This window comes from Ambystoma mexicanum, chromosome 1q (genome assembly GCF_040938575.1).
Source record: "Ambystoma mexicanum isolate Mex_15411 chromosome 1q, UKY_AmexF1_1, whole genome shotgun sequence".
In the NCBI taxonomy this organism is placed as follows: domain Eukaryota; kingdom Metazoa; phylum Chordata; class Amphibia; order Caudata; family Ambystomatidae; genus Ambystoma; species Ambystoma mexicanum.
The window spans coordinates 648,734,694-648,761,633 of NC_090922.1; positions in this window are offsets into that span (position 1 = coordinate 648,734,694).

The following is a 26,940-nucleotide window of genomic DNA, read 5'->3' on the forward strand; positions in this document are numbered from 1 at the left end:
TCCGGCTCACACCAATGGTGACGACCCAATATCAAGAGGTAACGAAACAGCTGATGCACATGCTAAACATGCTGCATATTTTGGTGAAATATGGACAATCCCAGAAAAACAAAAAGAAAAGGGGGGTAAGACAAATGCTGATGAAGGATGGGTATACACACATCCCAGAGACACAGGTTATGGAGCTGCAGGCAGCAGCACCCATGGCAGAAAAGGAGCTGTGGGTAAAAAGAGGATGCACCATGTCTCCCACAGATGCACTATGGCGCCAGAATAATACAGGGAAAGTAGTGATGCCCCTAGCACTGTTAAAATAGCCTTGACACAATTGCACCATTCCGCATATACAGGGAAAGAGGTAATTGCAGCGCGAACAAAGGAAAACTAGTTCTGTCCTGAGTTAAACTCACATGTCACTAATTTCATCAGTAACTGCATCACATGCCAGCAATTCACGGCCGGTCACATGCTGCAAGTGATCAAAGGTACCATACCCCGGCCTGAAAGACCCTTCCTACACTTCCACATTGACTACGTTGACATGATCAATGTATGTCAAGGCTACAGATATATGATTGTAGTGGTGTGCTCATTTTCACGATGGATCGAGGCTGGTCCATGCTCTCATGCTGATGCATTTAGAGCAGCAAAATTCCTGTTGCGGGAGGTTTTCCCAAGGTGGGGGTTATGTGACGTATTACGATCGGACAATGGCCCCCATTTCGCTAATGAACTGTTCCAACATATAACCACTCTCTTAGGGATCAAACATAAGTTTGCGTGTGCGTACCACCCTCAAGCTAATGGCGTATGTGACCGCCTCAACAGCCTCCTAAAGGAAGAAATAGCAAAAATTAAGCAAACAACCAAGAAGAGTTGGCTGTATTGCCTTCCCTTGGCTTTGTTTGAACTAAGGAACAGACTAGGGTCAGACCACCACCTCACACCCCATGAGGTGGTGACTGGACGCCATATGCACCTCCCACTCACACCACCATCAAGGGCCACAACTGATCGTCAGTCAACTAGTAATGTTTTTGGTAATGAAATGCATGAATATGTCTCTTCGTTGGTTACTAGTGCCACTTTTATCTCTCAACAGATCAAATGGGTGCAAGGGGGGTCAAAGAATGATCAACAAGGAGAAGCCACCAACGAGGAACAAGTGCAGACAAGACAGTTGACAGTGAAAGAAGGAGATACAGTGTTACTCAAAAACTTTGGGCGAACGTGGAGCATTCGATGTTTCACAGGTCCCTGCCTGGTTGAACAGGTAGGGACGGTAAAGCTCAGGGGCAGAGAAACCTGACACATTTGCACGACATCAAGCCCTACAAAGCACTGACCCACCCTTTCCTCAACGAAAGGGCCAACGCTTCAGCAACGACACAAGAAACAGCTGCAACTGAAGAGCAAAACGCCCCAAAAGACACTAACGACCAAGGCCCTATAGGCCATCCCATGATTACAAGGTTCCAACAAAACAAATCGACTTAGCATTAAGTAAACACTCCCCAGCCACCAGCCATTAAAGGACATTGGCAACAGTATCTGTAATATGCACCACACTGTGTAAACACGTCCTTGCTCTCTTCTTTTTTGTCTCGCACATGCAGGAATTGCGTATTGTTACTGTGGTTGAAATGAAAGCAAAGTATATATATATATATATATATATATATTTATTCAGTGAAAAAACTTTGTCAAAGGGACGTCATGGTAGTAAAACCGAAAAACACTTGAAATTCGCCAGTTATGGTAAGCTAAACAACCATAACTCGCGCCACCACTGTGCACTGCTAAGACTAACACCCAGGACATCAAAGATGACATCACAAATGTCATTGATGACATCACTGATGACATCACATGTGTATGTATTTTTCATGAAATATGTGTACAAGGGATTCTTATTATAATGTTGCGAAACAAGTGTCAAGGATCATTGCAATAAATATCATACCCTAATTAGTGCATTGAACGATGCATTGATATAAATAGCATTCTATTATGGGGTTCTATCTAGTATACTAAGCTACTCATACAGAAACATAACATTGTGTGCAGTGTACAAGATGAAGGTATAATATTCGTAATGTTAATATGTTGAATAATGAAATGATAATTGTTTTCTTAATAGATTTTTGTGTACTGTGAAATATGTAATAAGTAGCTAATAAAACACATGTATTACGTAATTGCATTACTATAGACAAAACACAAAGACACAAGAACACATAGCAATATGGGTATATACAGGGAAAGTGAAGTTAGCAAAAAAGCACAAGTAGTAGCAGAAACAATTCATAATTTAACTGATTATTTTCATGCAAATAAATGATTGCTCAGTTTCAAAGCTGCTATTTACCCTAGGTATATGTATCACTTGATGTGATTGGACCCTAAGGAAAGTAGTGTGAGTACAATGTATACAAATATGACCATGTACAGGGAAAGTACAGCCATAAAAAAAAAACAACAGAACTATCAGAAAGTGCCCATAAGTCTATTGATTATCTTTATGCACAAAAAGGATTGCTGTCTTTCAAGCTTGTGTCTTCCCGTATGTATATGTTTCATATGATGTGACTGGACTCTAAGGGAATTACTGTAAGAACCTACTTGAAGGATACGTCTACAAATAAAATGAATTTTTTAGTTTCTGACTGTTACTGAAGAAAACCATGTGGCCTAGATATGTCAGCAAAAGAAAAAAGAGTGAGCCAGACATGTGATGTCATCAGTGATGTCATCAATGACATTTGTGATGTCATCTTTGATGTCCTGGGTGTTAGTCTTAGCAGTGCACGGTGGTGGCGCGAGTTATGGTTGCTTAGCTTACCATAACTGGTGAATTTCAAGGGTTTTTCGGTTTTACTTGGAACCATAACGTCCCTTTGACAAAGTTTTTTCACTGAATTTCATAGGTTTTTAGTAGCGCAACTTAACCATAACGTCCCTTTAACAAAGTTTTTTCACTGAATTTCATAGGTTTTTAGTAGCGCAACTTAACCATAACGTCCCTTTAACAACGTTTTTTCACTGAATTTCTTAGGTTTTTAGTAGTGCAACTTAATAATAATGACTTTGACTTTATATACATGTCATATGGAACTGACTGAATCTCTTCTACTGTACTTGATGTCCACAAACTCATTTAATGTTCGCGGACATGTTCCAAGAACAGTACCACTACCTAAAAACTCTGGGGGGGTATGTTTGACTGTTATATCATAACATAGGAACATTTAACAAATTCAAAAAGGAGCACACAAACACATTATGGCCCTCATTACAACCCTGGCATTAAGGGGTTAACGGCGCCGTAAAAGGTGGCAGCGCCGTTAACCCCTTAACGCCTGATTACGAGGTCCCTTTGCAGGTTGGCGATTTTAACACCTGCTTTTTGCAGGCGTTAAAATCCAACCCGCAAAGGAACCTTGGTGCTAAGTACGGTGCCGCAATTTGCGGCACCGTACCTAGCGCCTTCCCCATTTCCATTGAGCCCTATGGGGCAAAAATGGGAATGGAGAAGGGCAATGGCGGCATGGGGAATTACCGCCCCGCCAACATCGTAATGGGGCGGTAATTCCCCATTCCACCATGGCGGAGTCGGTAAGTTACCGGCATGGACCATGGTGCTATTAGCACCATGGTCCAATGCCAGGGTTGTAATGAGGGCCTATATGTACTAATACATAAGAAATGTAACCCATATATAGAACACACTAACCATTCATTTAAATACACTATGTTCTAAAATGGAATATACCACAAGAAGATAAATTGGCTTCCAACATAATTACCTCACAAACACAACAGAACTGAGAACAAGAGCAGACCCACTGAGTACATAGGACATATCTTACCTGAAATAGTAAGTGTACTTAATTTTATTCATATATTTATAAACTTTCTGTATTAGATAAAAAAATATATTATCTTTTTTTTTTTCTCTCACAGAAATGTCTAGTACTCTGGAATGGCTAGAGGAGCATTTCCCACATGAAGAAATGTCACAAGATAGTGAAACTAATGTTAAACACTTTATAATATAAACCATTTAATTATTATTATTTTGTATACATTTAACATATATATATTTTTTTTTTGTACAGAGCATACCAAAATAGAAAATACTTCAGAAAAACTTGTTATGGATAACACTTTTCACAGTATAGAAGAAAAAATAGATTTATTGTTGATTAATTTTAATAATTTGAAAACTTTTGTGGAAGATCATTTTAAACCAAAAACCTCGTACCATTGTCCCACATGTACTTGTCCCTCCTCACCATATCCCAGTCAAATATCCCCAAACCCTCTCCATAACCCAAAACGTTTTGATGAGACTTCCATCCCTTCTTCACCTAATAACAATCATGTTGAAACCCTTAATTCTCCTGTTTTTTTTTCTGTTTCTGCCTCACCTTCTCTGTCATAAATTATTAATATATGTTAAATAAAGTTTAATTTTTATATTGTGTTGTAAATAGTTTCGTTTAAAAAAAAAAAAAAACAATGTAGGTGTCCGCGGACAGTGCAGGTGTTCTGAAATGTTCGTAAATAAATGAAAATGGAGGTGTCCTGAAGAACACTATACCTGTTCGTACTGTTCGCTAGCAAGATGAAACTATTCTAAGAACACACGCGGTGTCCTGAAATGTTCGTTAAAAAAAATAATGAAAGTGTCCTAAAGAACACTATCAGGCCGATTCATGGAATTAATGTGCGCCGAAAAAACGGCGCACGCGTGCGAAAACGTGCGATTCGCAGAGAAATAGCGAAAATCGCAGTGCAAGTGCGATTATCGCACAGAAAACATCGCACATCAATTCATGGAAGTCCGTGCACGCGCGAAATGTGGGATGTGTGGTGAAAAAGTGCGCGGTGCACGCTGGCGCACGCTGGCGCACAGGTCATCGAACGCTGTGCGATAAGGCCACAGCGAATTCGCACATAGCGCGGCGCACATAACAAAAGTAGGCGTAACACGGGGCGTCACACGCAGAATGGGGAACAACTCGTGAAAATGTGGCCGTCACGGGGGAAGTACGAGAGGCAAGTGCGCAGAACGCCCACACACTCGCCTACAACACGTATTCATGGAATCGAATAGGGAAAAACAGCGCACGGCCAAAGACGCGCACAGCCCCATACATGTCCGCCACACGAAAGCAGGCGGTAGCGTCCCTGCGCAGGAAAAATATGTGCGCCAAAGTCCTACACGTGCGAGAAGGACCACACGCGATCGGGCCTGGGGGAGCATGTGCGTGTATTTCAGGGGTGCGCGTGAAGTTTCTCACACGCGATTGGCCTGGGCACGTGTATTTCAGGGGCTCTCGGGTGTTTTCACACACGATCGGGCCTGGGGGAGCAGGGTACGTGCATTCCAGGGGCTCGCGGGTGTTTTTACACACGATCGGGCCTGGGGGAGCATGTGCGTGTATTTCAGGGGTGCGCGCAAAGTTTTACACGCGATCTGGCCCGGGGAAGCGTGTGCGTGTATTTCAGGGGTGCGCGTGAAGTTTCTCACACGCGATTGGGCTGCGTGCGGGCATTACAGGGGTGCGCGTTGAGTTTCACACGCGATCCGGCTGCGTGCAGGTATTTCAGGGGTGCGCGTGAAGTTTTACATGCGATCTGGCCTGGGGGAGCGTGTGCGTGTATTACAGGGGTGCGCGTGAAGTTCCACACGCGATTGGCCGGGGGGAGCGGGGTACGTGTATTTCAGGGGCTCGCGGGTGTTTTCACACGCGATCGGGCCTGGGGGAGCGTGTGCATGTATTTCAGGGGTGCGCGAGAAGTTTCTCACACGCGATTGGGCTGCGTGCGGGCATTTCAGGGGTGCGCGTGGAGTTTCACATGCGATCGGGCTGCGTGTAGGTATTTCAGGGGTGCGCGCGAAGTTTTACACGCGATCTGGCCTGGGGGAGCGTGTGCGTGTATTACAGGGGTGCGCGTGAAGTTCCACACGCGATTGGCCTGGGCGCGTGTATTTCAGGGGTGCGCGCGAAGTTTTACACGCGATCTGGCCTGGGGGAGCGTGTGCGTGTATTGCAGGGGTGCGCGTGAAGTTCCAGACGCGATTGGCCTGGGCGCGTGTATTTTAGGGGTGCGCGAGAAGTTTCTCACACGCGATTGGCCTGGGCGCGTGTATTTCAGGGGCTCGCGGGAGTTTTCACACGCGATCGGGCCTGGGGGAGCGAGGTACGTGCATTCCAGGGGCTCGCGGGTGTTTTTACACACGATCGGGCCTGGGGGAGTGTGTGCGTGTATTTCAGGGGTGCGCGTGAAGTTCCACACGCGATTGGCCTGGGGGAGCGGGGTACGTGTATTTCAGGGGCTCGCGGGTGTTTTCACACGCGATCGGGCCTGGGGGAGCGGGGTACGTGTATTTCAGGGGCTCGCGGGTGTTTTCACACGCGATCGGGCCTGGGGGAGCATGTGCGTGTATTTCAGGGGTGCGCAAGAAGTTTCTCACATGCGATTGGGCTACGTGCAGGCATTTCAGGGGTGCGCGTGGAGTTTCACACGCGATTGGGCTGCGTGAGGGTATTTCAGGGGTGCGCGTGAAGTTTTACACGCGATCTGGCCTGGGGGAGCGTGTGCGTGTATTACAGGGGTGCGCGTGAAGTTCCACACGCGATTGGCCTGGGCATGTGTATTTCAGGGGTGCGCGTGGAGTTTTACACGCGATCTGGCCTTGGGGAGCGTGTGCGTGTATTACAGGGGTGCGCGTGAAGTTCCACATGCGATTGGCCTGGGCGCGTGTATTTCAGGGGCTCGCGGGTGTTTTCGCACACGATCGGGCCTGGGGGAGCGTGCTACGTGTATTCCAGGGGCTCGCGGGTGTTTTTACACACGATCGGGCCTGGGGGAGTGTGTGCGTGTATTTCAGGGGTGCGCGTGAAGTTCCAGACGCGATTGGCCTGGGCGCGTGTATTTTAGGGGTGCGCGAGAAGTTTCTCACACGCGATTGGCCTGGGCGCGTGTATTTCAGGGGCTCGCGGGAGTTTTCACACGCGATCGGGCCTGGGGGAGCGAGGTACGTGCATTCCAGGGGCTCGCGGGTGTTTTTACACACGATCGGGCCTGGGGGAGTGTGTGCGTGTATTTCAGGGGTGCGCGTGAAGTTCCACACGCGATTGGCCTGGGGGAGCGGGGTACGTGTATTTCAGGGGCTCGCGGGTGTTTTCACACGCGATCGGGCCTGGGGGAGCGGGGTACATGTATTTCAGGGGCTCGCGGGTGTTTTCACACGCGATCGGGCCTGGGGGAGCATGTGCGTGTATTTCAGGGGTGCGCAAGAAGTTTCTCACACGCGATTGGGCTACGTGCAGGCATTTCAGGGGTGCGCGTGGAGTTTCACACGCGATTGGGCTGCGTGAGGGTATTTCAGGGGTGCGCGTGAAGTTTTACACGCGATCTGGCCTGGGGGAGCGTGTGCGTGTATTACAGGGGTGCGCGTGAAGTTCCACACGCGATTGGCCTGGGCATGTGTATTTCAGGGGTGCGCGTGGAGTTTTACACGCGATCTGGCCTTGGGGAGCGTGTGCGTGTATTACAGGGGTGCGCGTGAAGTTCCACATGCGATTGGCCTGGGCGCGTGTATTTCAGGGGCTCGCGGGTGTTTTCGCACACGATCGGGCCTGGGGGAGCGTGCTACGTGTATTCCAGGGGTTCGCGTGAAGTTTTTCACGCGATCGGGCCTGGGGGGGAGCAGGGTACCACTCACCGTCTGCCTTGCGTGTAGAAGAACGCGTAGCCAACACCCGCTGTGAAGTAATAGCATGTGAACCCCAACGAATGGAAAACACACGCACCGCACGAAAAGCACGCACAGAGCAGTATAAAGGCACGCGGGATCTCCAAGCCCTGCCAGGGCAACGCCCGTGCGCGAAACGCCACAGACGCGCTTACGCTGTAAGGGCCTTTGGTCCAATGAAATCGCGTACGCGTGCTGACGCGCTTACGCGCTAAGGCCCTTTCCTCGATTTTCACGCTGACGTGCAGGATTTTCACGTGCCAAATCACTCCGTATCAAGCTGGCCACGTGAAAACACACGGAAGACCACGCTCCTGCCTAGAAGGCCGAATTACTGCCCCCCAGTGCCCTGAGCAGCCTCCCACGTGCCACCTGCTGCTGCCTGCCTGCCTGCCTGCCTGCTGCCACCGTGCCCTGCCATTTGGTGCCTGCACATCAGCCATCTGCAGGGGTCCAGTTGCTGTGTCCACCCCTGCTGGAACAGAAGACTCCTAACATCGCTCCACAGCCCAGCCCCAGGACCCAGTTGCCCACCCACTCCTGCCCCTGGGGTTGCCATGTCGGGCACATCAACATCTGGCACCAGTGGCAACCCCCGGCCAGAGGGGCAGAGGGGCACCAGCTTCACTGCCACCGAAGTTGGTGTCCTGGTGGAGCAAGTCCTGGGGCAGTATGATGCCCTCTTCGGATCGTCCCGCGCCAACAAGGAAGGACGGGAGAGGATCTGGGCCGACTGTGTGGTTGCCATCAACGCGGAGGGGGTGGCAACCCGCACCATCCAGAAGGTCAAGAAGCGCTGGGAGGACTTGAGGTCCAGGACCCTCATAAAGGCCCGGCGCCTCGTGGAGGGGGGCCGGGGCCGCATGAGTTCCATCCAGATGAGGGTCCTGGAGCGCGTACACCCAGCGCTCCACGCCCAGGTCCTTGAGAGGGAGACCCGTCTGGAATTGAGCGGTAAGTGGCAAAGCATTGCTGTGTGAGACAGGGCATGTTGCAGTGTGCTGGTTGTCTGATACTTGCCTGTATGTGTGACATAGGCCATGTACGCATGTATGTGTGCAGGGACATCATGGTAATGCATGTGCGACCAGTAATGTGTGAACCGCACGGTTGTTGCATGTGTTTAAATGCGACATGGGGAGCCCTATGCAGATTGCACACATGAGAGCATGGCAGTCTCTGTTCCTGGACATGGGTGGGGGTGAGGGATGGGTGCTGATGCCAGGTACATACATGGTATCCATGTCTGTGTGCCTGACCTGCGTGTCTGTGACTTGTGAATGCCATGGATGCATGACACATGTCTGTGACAATTTACAGATTCACTGATGCAGCCTAGTCATCCTTGTATCCACTGTGATTGGGGTGTACGGGGCCAGATGGATGTGACTGAGGTGAAGTGTGTGCATGTGATAGGCATGACCCATGATGCATGTGAGTACCATTACATTGTATGTTTCGAGAGTCCTTTGGACATGTATGGAAATGTCCATGGCATGCACCATGACTGTCACTGTGTGTGTATTGCCTGGACTGACACATGTGTTGTGGAGGGACATGATGGAAGTGTACTTTGACAGTGGCACTCATCTGCTATTGCTTCCTGTCTAGGGGACCATTGTACAGTACCCTGATGCTTGTGTTCTATGTCTCCCTCTACGCAGCGGCTAGTGAAGAAGAGGGCGGAGACGGCGCTGTGGAGCAAGGCGGCGGGGATGCCCCCACGGCTGCAGCGGAAGGGGTGGGTGAGCCCCCACAGGGGCCTGCTACGGCGGAAGACGGTGAGGAGCCATCCAGGTTGGTGGTTTCCACAGAGGAGGAGGAGGCCGCCACTGAGGCGCACATGGGGCCTGGTGGGGGCATCCCTGCTGGTGCAAGTGGTGCAGTCCAGGGGCAGGGGCAGGAGGCAGCACAGGTCACTGTGGAGGGGCCTGTGCATGTCGCTGACCCTGTGGGTGCACCACCATGCACCAGCAGGGATGCCCCGTCCCAGGCCCGCCCGCACGTAGAGGGGATGTCCATGTCATCTGACTCCACTCCACCTGCGGACGAGGGGACCCCTGGCCGTATGGAGAAGGTCCTGATTGGGGTCGCGATGCGCACGGCTGTGATTCGTGATGCCGTGCGTGCTTCCCAGGAGGAGCACGCACGTCATCACGAAGAGCACCGTGCCGACGTGGCCCAATTGGGATCGTCCATGTTCGGGGGTTTCCTGCATGTGTCGGCCAATCTGGCGGCCCTCTCCTCCTCTGTCGAGAATATACGCCAGTCGTTCTCCTTGCCGTCTTCCGGCCCAGATGCGACCAGGGCCCCCTGTGGACCTGCCCTGACCAATGCAGCCAGCTCGGTGGGGATCCCATCCCTGCCACAGTCGGGAGTCAGAGGTCCAGCAGGGGTGGACACCACAGCAACTGTACCCCAGCAGATGGAGGATGTGCCGGCATCATCAGGCAGGGCACGTGCACGACAGCGTCAGTGGATTCCATCAGCCTGGATGCCGTCGTGCTGGCAGAGGCAGTGGCGTCGGAGGCAGCAGCGGAGTCAACGTGGGAGGCATCATGGCTCGGGGCCATCAACATCGGAGGGGCAGGCATCGGCCGGAGGGCAGGAGGACCCAGGACGGGAAGTGTCTTCCGTGTGGCAGCGGTTGGGCCAGCATATATGTGCGGAGCAGCGGCGGGTGGAAGAGGCGCGGCTCACAATGGTCAGGGTGGAGAACTCCATGCGGAGGGCCCTGAGGCGGGCCGAGTGCCTCGAGGCAAACCGCAGGGGGTTGGAGGAGGAGACTGCGTCGTCCCTGCGGACCCTCAGGGCCATGGAACAGGACCGCCTCCGGGACATCGAACAGGAGTTCGATGATGCCCTGGCCCGGAACACCACGGAGTGAGCCGCTGGACTTGCCCGCCGCCTTTGTATATCGTTATATAGTTAGTGTTAGGTTTCCTTTTTTTTTGGTTGCGATTGGACAATGCGCCACATTTTTGTATATAGTTCAGTTTTTAGTTAGTTGTCATAGTTAGGTTTCATTTGGTTGGGCTCATGGACCCGGGATTATCTTGTAAATAGTTCTTCAATGGATTCTTTTATTTTTTGGGTTTTTTTCATCGCCATGGAGCAATGGTTTTTGTTTATCATTTACACTTGGATTACTTTTCTGACTGTGACGTTGGGCACCATTCATTTTGATTGTGCTGTGTGTTTTTGATTTTTTTCATGGACATTCATCTTCTTTTGGTTGTTTTGCTTTGTGGTTTTTCTCATTTCATTTCCATTCAAGTTGATTTTCAATACATTTTTATTTTCATCCTTCAATGTGTCGTATCATCTCATTGCTTTCATGCATGTCATGTTGGGTGTTTTAACATTCACTTGCAGCCATTGTGTGTGACAGACATGTGTTCATTTGCATTATTTACATTGGGTGTGTAACATGTAATTGCCTTTGATATGTGGGTGGATGTGATAGTTGGTTGGGCCTTTTGGCAGGGGAGGATGGCCATTACGGACATGATTGGGGATTGTTGGGACCCAGGTGCAGGGGGGCATGGATGGGACATGGGCGAGGGCCTGGTGGAGGGTGCCCCTGCACTGCTGGGGGGTGGGGGGGTGGGGAACATGAGTTGGACATGGGTGGGGGCCTGCTGGCAGGTGCCCCACAGTGATGGGGGGGGTGGGGAACATGAGTTGGACATGGGTGGGGGCCTGCTGGCAGGTGCCCCACAGTGCTGGGGGGTGGGGGTGGTGGGGAACATGAGTTGGACATGGGTGGGGGCCTGCTGGCAGGTGCCCCACAGTGCTGGGGGGTGGGGGTGGTGGGGAACATGAGTTGGACATGGGTGGGGACCTGCTGGCAGGTGCCCCGCAGTGCTGGGGGGTGGGGGGGTGGGAGACATGGGTGGGGGCCTGGTGGAGGGTGCCCCTGGTGGCTGGGGGTGCAGGGGGACATGCGTTGGTGGGCAGTAGTGCAAGTTGACATGTGGGTTGGCTGGGGGGCATGGCCATGGTGGATGGGGTGCCTGCAGGACATGTGCAGGGTAGGCCCCTGTGGTGTGAGCCACTGCAGGGGCCGTGGAGGGTGTAGAGGGAACACCTGGGAGGACCCACACGTGCAATTCACGTGTGGTGCTCCCCGCGCACCCCTGTAATACACGTACCCTGATGAAATTGCGTGTGAAACTTCCCGCGCACCCCTGTAATACACGTGCCCAGGGCAATCGCGTGTGAAACTTCCCGCGCACCCCTGAAATACACGCGCCCAGGGCAATTGCGTGAGAAACTTCCCGCGCACCCCTGAAATACACGCACGCAGACCAATCGCATGTGAAACTTCCCGCGCACCCCTGAAATACACGCATGCAGCCCAATCGCGTGTGAAACTTCCCGCGCACCCCTGAAATACACGCACGCAGCCCAATCGCGTGTGAAACTTCCCGCGCACCCCTGAAATACACGCACACGCTCCCCCAAGCTCGATCGCGTGTGAAACCACCCGCGAGCCCCTGAAATACACGCGCCCAGGCCAATTGCGTGTGGAACTTCTCGCGCACCCCTGAAATACACGCACACACTCCCCAAGGCCCGATCGCATGTGAAACTACCCGCTAGCCCCTGAAATACACGCGCCCAGGCCAATCGCGTGTGGAACTTCTCGCACACCCCTGAATTACACGCACACGCTCCCCCAGGCCCGATCGCGTGTGAAACCACCCGCGAGCCCCTGAAATACACGCGCCCAGGCCAATCGTGTGTGGAACTTCTCACGCACCCCTGAAATACACGCACGCAGCCCAATCACGTGTGAAACTTCCCACACACCCCTGAAATACACGCACGCAGCCCAATCGCGTGTGGAACTTCCCGCGCACCCCTGAAATACACGCACCCAGGGCAATCGCGTGTGGAACTTCCCGCGCACCCCTGAAATACACGTGCCCATGCCAATCGCGTGTGGAACTTCCTGCGCACCCCTGAAATACACGCGCCCAGGGCAATCGCGTGTGGAACTTCCCGCGCACCCCTGAAATACACGCACCCAGGCCATTCGCGTGTAGAACTTCTCGCGCACCCCTGAAATACACGCACCCAGGCCATTCGCGTGTATAACTTCTCGCGCACCCCTGAAATGCACGCACATGCTCCCCCTGGCCCGATCGCGTTCACCGCTTTTGCCAGTCCGGTAAACTGGTACAGTGTTGGCGCAGCCCTTTGCGATGGTTTTGCGATCTTGATGGCTTTTCCTTGCGTGAGGGCGTTCTTGGGGGCGTAACTGGCGCTGCTGCAGGGTCGCTGCGCCACTCTGCGCCACGTCTGCTTTTGGAGGCGAGAATCCATGAATACGCTGTGCGCGGGAATTGATTTTATCGCACGCGGCTGGCGCAGACATTCGCACGGGCACGCTGTGCGCCAGCCGCGTGCGACACTTTTGAGAGGAATTACATGAATCGGCCTGTAAATCTGCCCGTAGTGTTCGCTATCAAGTTTAAACTGTTCTAAGAACACAATTGGTGTCCTGAAATGTTCGTATGTAAACGAAAATGGAGGTGTCCTGAAGAGCACTAAACCTGTTCGTAGTGTTCGCTAGCAAGTTCAAACTGTTCTAAGAATACACGCAGTGTCTTGAATTGTTCGTAATTAAACGAAAATCGAGGTGTCTTAAAGAACACTATACCTGTCCATACTGTTCGCTAGCAAGTTGAAACTGTTCTAAGAACACAATTGGTGTCCTGAAATGTTCGTTTCACGTGTGACGCAATTTTATTTATTTCAGGACCCGAACAGTGTCCATACAACATTAACGCGCATGTGCTAGCCATTCTCCGTGCATTTGGTGTCCTGCGGACATGCGCTTCCTTCGCGGACTTGTTCACGAACGGATCATATGACCGCGCCCACGCTGATCGCGTGTTCTGAATGCGGACACTGTTCGTGTCCCCGAACAAATTAAAAGTACATTTTCAATTAATCCATAATGTTTTTCAATAAAATCTCACCAAGGCACAAGTCCCACATAGTAATCCTGAGTTTCTACATACCTTTTGAAACTTTTCAAACTTTTTTTGTGTTCGATCTGTCCGCGGACAGCGCGCATGACCGCGGACCGTGCACAAGCACCCCTATAAAAGACCACGCCCTAGAGCTTATTCTCATTGTGTTTCTGGCTATTCTTCAGAACACAGTGATTTTTGCTGCCACCTGCAGATTACACCATCATCGAGATGGCAACCCTGGCTGCTTCAGCACCACCTCCACCCTCTCCACCACCACCACCTACCCAAGGGCCTGAAGAGGGGAACAGAGTGAGGATGCAGATGAGGAAGAAGAGGATGATGAGAATGAGGTAGAGGAAATCCCTACTACCCGTACTAGGTGTGAGTCTTGGGTGTGGCAGTTATTTACCATTCATGGGAATGTTCCTAAGGCTCGTGCGAACCGTGTTACCTGCAATGAGTGCAAAATGATACTCAGTCGCGGGAAGCACAGTAAGTACAGCTTTGGGACCACTACTATGAAGCGACACCTGAGGTCATTTCACTCTGGGGCTATTTGCAGGGTTGTACCGTGCGAAGAACGTAGCAGGTTGATTTCCTCTACTTCATCCTCTGTTTCTGATCCTGTCACCACAAGGACCACCTCTGTGGGACAGCGTCTTCCTCAAACTGCCTCACAGGCCATACAGAATGCTGATGACCCTTACCTTTCGAGGGTCACAGTTGTATGTATGTACTGTGACACAGTGCTCTGCAGGGGGGAGCGACTTCGTAGTGCTTTTGAGACCATCGTCTCACAGCAAGAGAAGATCTGCTCACTACCCAAATAAAACCCACTCTACATCTTCCTCTCTCAGCTCGCCCTTTCTTATCCCTGTGGTTGGTGTCCCCCCCTTTACCTTCCTTTCCCCTCCTCTCCTAGTGTGTCGTGTGTAAAAAAACAAAAAATACAAAATATCAAAAATCAAAAAAAAAATAAGGCTCTTTTCAGAGCCACCTTTCACAGTTAAAAAATAGAAGTGAAAATAAATGAAGCAGGGCCCTTTGTATTTTTTAGAAGTCTGCGGACAGTTCGCGAACATTTAAAAAATTGGGTTGCTACCCTATCACAAACATTGCAATTTTCTCTGGGAGGAAGTGGTGGCTCTGAAAAGAGCCTTTGGGAGGTGTTTGTAAGTCAAAAATTATAAATGCTTAACACCTACTTCAAAATGGATGTTGTAATTCCAAAAAAGGTTGCAATGCATTTTGTACATTTCTCTGAAAAATCTGATTGCCACCATAAGTAAGATGGACTCCATCTTTGCGAAAAATGTTTGTACTACGAAACAGAATATTTTCATTGTGAAAAGAAGACATGGCAAAATCTTTTAGAATGGCACAAACAGCTTTATTAACATTGCACCTTCCTTTTTCCATTTGTGGACCAAATGAAGAAGAACGAAGCCACAATTGTCTCTGCGCAATCCGTGAAAATATCACTTGAGAATTAGGAAACATGTCCATAACCTTCCCAAGTCCTTCTTTTATAGCAAATTGCAAAGAAATTCCAGTCACATGTCCTAAACTGTTCCCTTCACAATGAATTACAATTATGTCTGGATGTTGCTCTGTCTCCAAAGTAGCACAGAGAGGTAGCAAGTCCAACCACTTAATTCCACGTACTCCATGCCAGTCTACTTCCACATGTGGGAATCCAAGATCTACAGCTACTCCACAGCTTTCTGCATGCACCTTCAACCAATATATCCATGAATCTCCCAAAATCCATACAATCTTTTTCCTAAAATACACAGACATAGCTATCTGTTGTTCTCTCAGCAAAAACAGTATATGAGAAACTCTCTTCTGGCACAATACACCCAGTAAACTTTCCTGACCAATCCCTTTCAGTACTCATTCTCATTTGCATGACTTCTGAACCCAAAAATCCCCAGATGTAACTCCCGATGTCCGCGAACTACCGCCATGTCCGCGGACATATCGTAACATGAACAGCCCTTCTACCATTTCCACTTCACTCTCTCTGCCATTCCCTCATTGGATGTAGCTAAGAAGTCACATGACTATGCACCAATCACATTCAAGACCTCTACATCTAACTGATTCATCATAGATCAGCACTGCAAATGTACTGTGAATCTCTCTGAGTACAAGTGTCATATCATTGGCAAGCACCATCTACCAGAAATACTGTACAAGTCTCCAAGATTTCTACTTGCAGCTCCATGCATATCCATATGCATGAACACAAACTTCAGGTATGCATATTTTCTGTCCAGTAGATGAATACATTTTCAAACAGACTTTTAGCTTGTGTAATCTGTAAAATGAATTTACTGTATTTTTTTCAATTTCCTAAAATTAACTATCACTTATAAACCTTTGTACTATTTACTTTCTTTATACACACACACTCAAATCATGTTAAACTAACATTTTTTAAATGAAATATATAGACTACATATATTCAAACAAAATTGCATGCAAGCACAATCTATGTTTGAATCTTTAAAAAAAATACTTATACAATTTCATATTTTTTTGTTTTTATTTATTTATTTACTTAATTACTTAAATAGTGGTATTCACTGGTATATTATACATTTCACAAGACATAGTAAAGATATTTTTTTTGCTACAGTTAGTCATGCAATACAATTTGTTCATTAAGAACATATCATATGTACTGAACTGATGCAATGTATGTTATGTAAATAAATTAGTTTAATGGTTTTAAAGAAGGCACTGAGGATTTCAATTAAAAAAAAACAATATCTAAATTAAAAACAGTGCTATTTACAAACAAAGTTACTCATTTGAAGCTTTTACAATTGCAGTGAAGGCCAGTCTCCTGAAAAGAAGCAGCCGAATTCGAAGAACAAAGAAGAACTAAGAAGTTACCTGTTAATTTAAGAAAAAAAGTAAGTAGAATATCACCATAACATTTGTATTATTACTCAAACATACTATAAAGTTAATACAAGCTATTTCTGTGCCTAAAAATAGAGATTGTGTACCATTTTGTCCAAAAATCTCCATGTCTTAAACAGCGATTTACAGCCTAAATGGCCCACAAATTCCTATTTTTGGACACACAAATTACCCAACTGAACCGCTACAATTTTCATATTATAGAACAAACAACTGTTTTAATTGTATACATTAAATTTACTATTTGTACTTTTCCACACCACTAGCTTACTTTTTTTTGTCATCTGAACCCCAGATTAGTAACACATAAATTCAAGAATACCTATCCCTACTAGTTGTAGTTCCCAATGCACAATTACACACCATTACATACATCTTTATCATCTTACTCAAACACTCATGCACACAGCACACATACATTGCAGAACACCCCAACCCATACCTTCTTTATTTTTTTCAACAAACCCTAAAGAATGCCTACCAAAAGTCAAGTCCGTAGAAGGCAACGCAAGAGTAGAACAAATGAAAATAAAAGTGTCTAACATAAGCATCCATCTCTAGCAGAATTTGTAAAAAAGTTGAAACAAAACAGCTATTACAGTCATTTAGTGAAACACAAGAAGTTTCAAGTACAAAAACTTTGCCTCTATCAAAATGTAAAAAAAAAACAAAAAACAATTAACAGAAAATCAGCTATCACTACAGATAAAACTACTTCTTTAAATTTTAATATAGTGCAAAGTAAGCATACCAAGAAAAGTATTTTAGCCAAAATGTACCGTCACAAAGTCCTTCAAAATATTATAACAACAGGAGAGAAATCAGGTTCAATGCTTAAAACCTATCGTAGGAAATTAATCTTAGAAGCGTTGATGGACAGTGCAATTCTTCTCAAAAGAAAGTTATTTATTTTACTGTTAAACAAAATGAAACCACTAACAAAACTAATAACTAAATTACAAAAAAGACTTCTTTTTTTTATTTTTATTGAACTTTACACAGTTAAAACTGAGTTTTGTCAACGAAAACAGTAGCAGATCCGACCAGGACGAAACTCTTCAGGGATCAGCAGAAGGAGAGAAGAGAGAAGAAAAAGGAAGAGAGACGACTTCCTTTTTGTCATTCCGCCATTGTTGAGGCCAATGAGGAGGTAGTTTCCACGAACTCATTGGCGTTAGTCTGCATGATTTTTGTAAAGACTAGATCGATCAATTTAGACAGTGCGTGAGACCATTTGGTGTTCTCCCCGGAAATTAGTCTATTCCATATGTCGTCTTTCTGCAAAAACCATAGTCTCTCAGACAAAGGGAGTAGATAGACATTTCTTATGTCATTGATGGCGATGCAATCCATTATCAGATGTTTTAGTGTTTCAGTTGTATTTGGGTTTTTACAGAGACGACAAAGTATTACAGAACCCTGATTTCTGATCGCCAATATCTCTCTGGTTGGTAGCAAGTTAAAGCGGGCTCTCATAATCACGTTTCTCAGTTTTTTTTCCGGAAATTTTGCACAATAATTTAGGGGTTTTTTCAGCTTGTTAAAAGAGGGTGGTAGATGGCTCAATAGTTTGTTGTTTGTTGCCTGCTCTATTGTGGTAATCCAATCCATGTCTTCCATTTTTGTTTTGATACGATCTGGGTTTTCCTTTAGCTCCGTCGGGGAACATTTGATCATTTCTAGATCTTCTAGTCTCCTGTTAACCCAATTTTTTAGTGCGAAACAGTTGCCGGTGGAAGTTTCTGCGTGAATGATGTTCAAAATCGGTAGTGTGTCCGCAGAGATGATTTTTCTATATAAGCGCATCGCGCTTTGGTTTACCAGGGATGTTAAAGAAACCAGTCCTAGCTCCCTTCTGATGGCAGCTATTGCAGTAGACTTGGGGAGACCCAGCAACGTTTTCCAGACATATCCTTCCAATTTGGTCCAGATTTGCGGAGGAAGATATAACGAAGCTATAATAAGCGAAATGTCAACAGAAATAACTTCTTAAGTATCTGCGGAGGGGAATGGAATCACACTACGAGCACAGAACCATATTTTAATGAAGAAGCGTACAAACAAAAGCAAACAAATACAATTGCCATACATAGCAGTGGTCGAGGTTATGAAAAATGAATAATACCATAATGGAACAAGAAGTACTCCTTGCAAAAATATGCCCTGAAAACTTGTACAAATGGCCATGCACGTCAATGTGTAACATTCCCAAACAATGTTTTAAATCTTTACGCCAATTCCTAAAATAAATATGTAAAAAGCAAAGACAAAATCAAAATTAAATTACTGCAAAATATGGATACCTGTCCAGTGCGCAAGTACACAGGACGACAAGGACATTCATTGGCCTGCATTACAGGACCTACTTGTAAAACCACTTTCCATGATATCAAAAGGATATCAACACATCATTCCACTATAGGAAATCTAGTCTATAAACTGTACTATGCTAAAAGTCCTGCTTTAGCACTAGCAAAGTTAAATAACATCCTTCTACATGGTACAGAGAAAGACCTACTTGAAGAAATTCACTATATCCAGAAAAGATATTTTGTAAATGAAAGCAATTTACAGAATGAAATAGCTTTAAACCAATTAAGCAACAATTCTACACATGGCAACCTTTTGCTAAACACATACAAAAAAGAAATACTAAAATTTAAAAGTACATCAGCTGAAGTACCAAACCATGTATGTGTATGTTGCCGTAGAACTTTTTATAAAAGTAACACAAAAACTGTAGACCTATCATACAAAATAGAAGACAATGAAGATTCTAAATGGTTTGAATTAGCTCTCTACCTTGTATCAGAAAACAAATACGAAATAACTGAGCCCTTAATACTTTGCTGTTACTGCACTACAAAACTTGACAACAACCAAACTCCTTCACGTGCTATCACAAATAATTTGGAATTATACCCAGTACCAAAACCCCTACAACAACTTAATTTATATGAGAGCATCATAATTCAAACAGTACACCCAATTCAAGCAATAATATGCCTTCAACCAAAAACAGCAAAATTACCTCCCTCTGAATTGGTAAAAGGCATTTGTGGAAAAGTAGTTTATTTACCATTAGATCTAAAAGAAAATGTGCATACTCTAGGAGTGCAACGTCCAATGCAGCAATCTTTAATTATCTTAGTAAATGGAGTACCTACAAAAGACAAAAAAATATGGCAACAGCTGGTAGATTTATATAAAGTTAGACAAGCCTTCCAATATCTTAAAGAGAATAATGAATATTACAAAGAAATTAATATTGAAGAAAACTTGAAAGATACAACTGAAATAATTCAAGAAACACAAGAAGCTGGTCAATTTGAGCTACTAGATCCTGCTACAATATCAAATACTTTAGACCATTATACAATTCATATTTGCACTCTAATGACACCGTAGAAGATGTACTGGAAACGTACCAAATGCGTCAAACAAAAGGATCGCCAATCAGCATATGGGAAAAAAGTATAGAAGCATGTGCTTTTCCTCTACTCTTTCCTACTGGCAAAGGAGGAAGGTCTGATGATAGACCTATTCAAATATCAGCTTCAGAATACCGCTCATTACGGATGTATTCTGAAGATCCCAGATTTAGACAAAATGTGGAATACATATTCCACCTACTCTTTGAAAGTGAACTAGCAACTTTATGTTACGGAGTTTTCACATATATTAAAATCAGGATCACACTTTCAAAATATGACAGCTACACAATTATTAGAAAAAGTGCAACAAAAGGATGAGGTTTTACAATCAAATATTACAAATCTATTAGCAAATATACTAAAGAGTACTGGTTTCGACGTTATGGAGATGTACGTTGTATGATCAGAAACCTTGGCACACCCACTTGGTTTGTTACATTAAGTTGTGCAGAATATGCATGGGAAGATTTACATGATTTCCTACGCATATCAAATAAAAACAAAACAAACATAGATATACTAACACCTGGAGAACTTTGTTATTTGGATCCTGTTAATGTTTCAAGATATTTTCACCATCGCTTCATTGCTATACTACATTTTATTTGTAATAAAACTGTTCCTCCCCTTGGAGAAGTGCAACACTTCTTTTGGAGAAAAGAATACCAAGCCAGAGGAGCACCAGATATCCACATGCTTTTATGGATTAAAGATGCTCCTAAATTTGGTCAAGACAGTGATACCGCTGTTTTACAGTTTATTGAAAAATATGTCACTTGTGAAATTCCATCAGAAGCCACAAATAGTGATCTTCATGTACAAATTTTACAATTTCAAAGACACAAATTTGGAAAATATTGTCGTCGCAAATACAAAAACAAAGGGAAATACTACACCAAATGCCGATTTGGTTTCCCTAGACCAGTTACAAATACAGGTCAAGTGAACAACCTCATGTCTTCAGTTAGACATAGTGTTAAAGGTAAGTCACCTAAAAATACATATTACATAAAAAGAAAAGAAGAAGAAAAATATATCAATGATTATAATGCAATCATTGCCCACTTATGGAATGCAAACATAGATGTGCAGTACATTGGAGACAATTCTACTGCAGTTGCACGATATGTCACAGCATACTTAACTAAAGCAGAAAAGACAGAGCTCCAAGACCTCTGGAATGACCTGTCATCAGATAAAACAGTGTCTCAGAAATTATACAGCTTGGGCATAAAAATGTTCACCCATAGAGAATGTGGATCATATGAAGCAGCTGATCGTTTAACTGGTACTGCATTGTGTGGTAAATCTGAAAATATAGTATGGCTAAGTCTTGGTCCAGCTAAATCTAGAAAAAGAGTTCTAAAATCATATGAAGATATAGAAACAATAGCCAAACATGATCCCAACAGCCAAGACATTTTAAAAAACAATTTATTGGATACATACTACCCAAACAGAAGTAATACTTTAGAAACCATGTGTCTATACCACATAGCCCAAAACTACACATACAAAAATAATATGAAACCTGATGAAAAAAAAGGTAAATATAGAGTGACAAACTGTGAAGGCAGCTTAGTTAAACTCACAAAACCAAATGTAATTAATCATATCAAATTGTCATTAAAGACTCCTCAACATAAAGAAGTATATTACATGTCCCTGCTACAACTCTTCAAACCATGGAGAAAAGAAGAACAAATACTAGATAACTATGACTCATATGAGGATGCTTTCAAAGCAAATGAAAGCACTATAACTGATGTAAACTTTACACAGTACAAAACAATGTTGCACAATGAACAGCAACACGAAGAAGAACTCCAAGCCCAACTAGATAAGGACACTCCTGACAGTAGTCAACCCTCTGTAACAGGAAGCCAAGAACCACTGGGAGAACCACTAATAATAAATGAGGTACAATTAGCTATGATAGAACTAGAAAACGCCATGTGTCAGTATGAAGATAAAGAAGACTTAACTATACTACAATCAAAACTAAACAATGAGCAAAGTAGCATTTTTCAAGAAGTAACAAAACAAATTGCACATGGTGTAAAACATGAAAATAAAGAATGTTCCTGCCATAATTATAAACCTATAGTATTGTACGTCAGTGGTGAAGCTGGTTCTGGCAAAACATTCCTAATCAAAACCATTAGTAAGTTCCTTCAACAATTGACAAACAACAAACTGTCAGCTGTTGTCACTGCCCCCACAGGTTTAGCTGCCTACAACATAGGTGGTGTTACATTACACCTATTACTACTATTACCAGTAGAACACCAGAACAAATTAGACTATTACAAACTTTCTGCAGAAGCTGCAATGGAATTACGCAGAGTATTGAAACAAATGGAAATGCTACTAATAGATGAAGTGAGCATGGTCTCCAACCTGATGTTAGCTTTGATTCACCTCATATTACAAGAAGTACTCAAAACAGACTATGAAGAGCTCTTTGCAGGAAAACACATTATTGTTGTTGGAGATCTGCTTCAATTAACACCAGTAAAAGGTGAGCCTATTTTTAAAACATTAGGACACAAACTCTGCCGTAAAACTGTTGGCAGCATTGGAAATGTTAACCTTTGGCAACATTTCCAATACAGAGAATTAACAGAAAACATGCGGCAATCTGCAGATCTCACTTATGCCAACATTTTAAAAAGTATCAGAGTTGGTATACTTTCTAAAGAAGCAGAAGCAATATTGAAAACCTGGCACATTAATGCACTTTATGGCGATAATGCATGTGCTACAGATGTTATGGAACAATTAGCCCACAAAAATGTCAATTGTATGGCCTTAATGCCAACTCTTGCAAGCTGTTTCAAATTCAATGAAATCATGCTAAGTAAATAAATGCAACCAATCATGGAAATTAGCGCCACAGACAAACTAGATTATGACACTACCCATGTGTGACCAAGCCACAACAAGACTAAATAGTTTAGAAAAATCAATCTCAAACACAGCAGGCTTAGAAAAGATATTAAAATTATCCTTAAATTGCAGAGTAATGCTTAAACGTAACCTTGACGTGGACCAAGGACTAGTTAATGGAGCACTGGGTACAGTTGTTGGCTTTCAAACATACCCACGCGACAACAAAATTCAGTTTGTCAATATACTCTTTGACAAACTTTCAGAAGTAAAAAGGATAGGACGCTCAACAGCTAGATTCCTTCTCTTCAAAGATATGTATGTACGCAGAGAACAATTTTCTTTAACTCTTGCATACTTAGTCACGATTCATAAATCACACGGTCTTACCCTAGACAAAGCAATGATAGATATTGGTAACACAGTCTTTAAAGAAGGCATGAGCTACGTAGAACTATCACGCTTATGTACACTTGACGGTCTATTTCTAATCAACTTTGATGCAAGTAAAATAATCGCTGATATTCCTTGCATTTTAGAATACAATAGACTTTGCTCACTATACACCCCCCACCTAAACACATATTCTGTTCCACAAAAAGTAAAACGTTATAAAAGAAAAATAAATCAAACAGAAATGCAACAGGATGTCACTGCAAATCCTCCAAAGAGAGTAAAAGAAACTAATACTTCATCAAGTACCACAAGCAAAAAAGAATCAATTAGGGAAAGTAAACCAGGTACTTCTTTAAACAAGGAAGACAAACTCCAAAAAAGCAGTTAGATACAGAACTACCTGGACCATTTAAATTCTCAAATATAGTTGGTGTAAGTTGCTACGCAAATGTAGCAATGAATATTCTATTTCAATTACCACCAATTGTTGACAACATTTACTTACACAGTACAGACCCATTGTGTTTGCAAATGTTAATACTTCACAGAAATGCAGCAAACAATCCTGAAAACACGTATAGTGTTTATGGAATAAGACAACAATTGGACTACTGTGCTGGAATGGTGAAATTCACTATAAACTCACAGGAAGATCCACAAGAATTTCTAATGTACTTACTACAAGTACTGGAAAACAAAAACATACCTATAAATGAAATCTTTCAGATGTCATACATGTGGAAACATACATGCACTCTCTACAACAATGTGACACAAGAAGAAATCCCCAATGAACGCTTCATATATATATCAATACCAAATTGTGAATCCATTCCATTTCAGCGACTTGTACAAAATGCAAACCATGGTAGATTATGCTCTGCCTGCAATTCAGATAATCGCTCCACGTTAGTAATACAAACACATAGTAAATACGTAATACTAATGCTTCTACGTTACAATGCAGATGGTACCAAAAACAACTGCAAGCTGACTGGATTCACACATGGTCAAATATCACTTGGTAAGAAAACCTTCACAACAATATGTATAATCTACCATGCAGGAGCCACAACCAATTCAGGGCACTACACTGCATATATAAAAAAGAAATGTGGATGGTTTGAATGTAATGATAGTACCATTACTCTAAAGCAGAGATTACCAGCAAATCTTACAAACGCTTATTTGATGTTCTTAAAACCAAAATTTGATAACTAAACTGTATTTAAACCCTAAGTAAACTTGTGTTAAAAAAATATAAACTGTTAGAATACTCCAAAAGCTATCTAACTGCTCAAAGATTCTACAACAACTAATCAGATAAATGAATACCACTAAATTAGACCAAAAAATACACAGTTAGAATACGCCAATTGGTATCTAACTGTCCCAAAATTTAACAATATCCAAATAGATAAATCAATACCACTAAAATATATAAAAAAAAACCAGTTAGAATACGCCAATTGGTATCTAACTGCTCCAAAATGTTATAATATCCAAACAAATAAATATGTTACTGCTCCAAAAAAATGCAACAAGCCAAAGTATAAAGCCAGAAACAACAAGTGAACACTGAAAACAAACAAACAAATAAACTGTAGCATAACAGAAAAAGGTTTTTTTTAATCCATCATGGATTTTTTTTTCTCCCACAGACCCAATGATTTAAGCAACAAATACAGAAACTGAGCAAATTGCACAGTACTCTGATTTGTAATCTACTAAATATGAGGGTCCAAAAAAAAACGAATATGTTGATTATACAATGTAATAAGTCATCACAAAATACTAATACCTACATGCTATTTTCTTTTATCACAGAAATTAACAAGAAATACATGTACTCCGGTAACTAGACCAAACAGTAAGTATACAATAATAAGGAGAACCATAGCAGCATATCACATCCATAGTATGTAATACCTTTGTTCCTTATACATTTGTTTTTCAACCAAAGCTATAAGCAAATATGAATGTGGCCATGCACCCAAGACTCTATGCCCAGGCAACAACCACGGCAGCATATCACATCCATAGAGTCAAACATTTCAACTATGGTCTATGGAAACCTTTAATGTCCGCGTACATTATGAGTGTTCTTAGAACACATTCAACTTGCCAGCGAACAATACGGACAGCGTTTTAAGGACACCCCCTACGAACATTTCAGAACAACGCGTGAGTTCTTAGAACACTTTCAACTTGACATTGAACAATATGGACAGTGTCCTCAGAACACCCCCATTTCGTTTATTTGTGAACATTTCAGGACACCATGAGTGTTCTAAGAACACATTCAACTTGCCAGCGAACAATATGGACTACGCCTTCAGGACACCCCCTACGAACATTCCAGGACATCGTGAGTGTTCTTAGAAACGTCTTCAGAACACCCCCATTTTGTTTATTCGTGAACATTTCAGGACACCGCGAGTGTTCTTAGAACACATTCAACTTGACAGAGAACAATACGGACAGCGTCCTCAGGACACCCCCATTTTGTTTATTTGCGAACATTTCAGGACACCGCGAGTGTTCTTAGAAGCGTCTTCAGAACACCACCATCTTGTTTATTTGCGAACATTTCAGGACACCGCAAGTGTTCTTAGAACACATTAAACTTGATAGAGAACAATACGGACAGCGTCCTCAGGACACCGCCATTTTGTTTATTTGCGAACATTTCAGGACACCGCAAGAGTTCTTAGAACACATTCAACTTGCCAGCCACAACCCCCCATTCATATTTGCGAACATTTCAGGACACAGCAAGTGTTCGACAACGTCTTCAGAACACCCCCATTTTGTGTATTTGCGAACATTTCAGGACACCGCGAGTGTTCTTAGAACACATTCAACTTGCCAGCCACAACCCCCATTCATATTTGTGAACATTTCAGGACACAGCGAGTGTTTGACAATGTCTTCAGAACACCCCCATTTTGTGTATTTGCGAACATTTCAGGACACCGCGAGTGTTCTTAGAACACATTCAACTTGACAGAGAACAATACGGACAGCGTCCTCAGGACACCCCCTACGAACATTCCCCGGACACCGCGAGTGTTCTTAGAAGCGTCTTCAGAACACCACCATCTTGTTTATTTGCGAACATTTCAGGACACCGCGAGTGTTCTTAGAACACATTCAACTTGACAGAGAACAATACTGACAGCGTCCTCAGGACACCCCCATTTTGTTTATTTGCGAACATTTCAGGACACTGCAAGTGTTCTTAGAACACATTCAACTTGCCAGCCACAACCCCCCATTCATATTTGCGAACATTTCAGGACACAACGAGTGTTCGACAAAGTCTTCAGAACACCCCCATATTGTGTATTTGCGAACATTTCAGGACACTGCGAGTGTTCTTAGAACACATTCAACTTGACAACGAACAATACTGACAGCTTCCTCAGGACACCCCCATTTTGTTTATTTGCGAACATTTTAGGACACCGCGAGTGTTCTTAGAACAGTTTCAGCTTGCTTGCGAATAAAACGGACACATATTGAGTCCTCA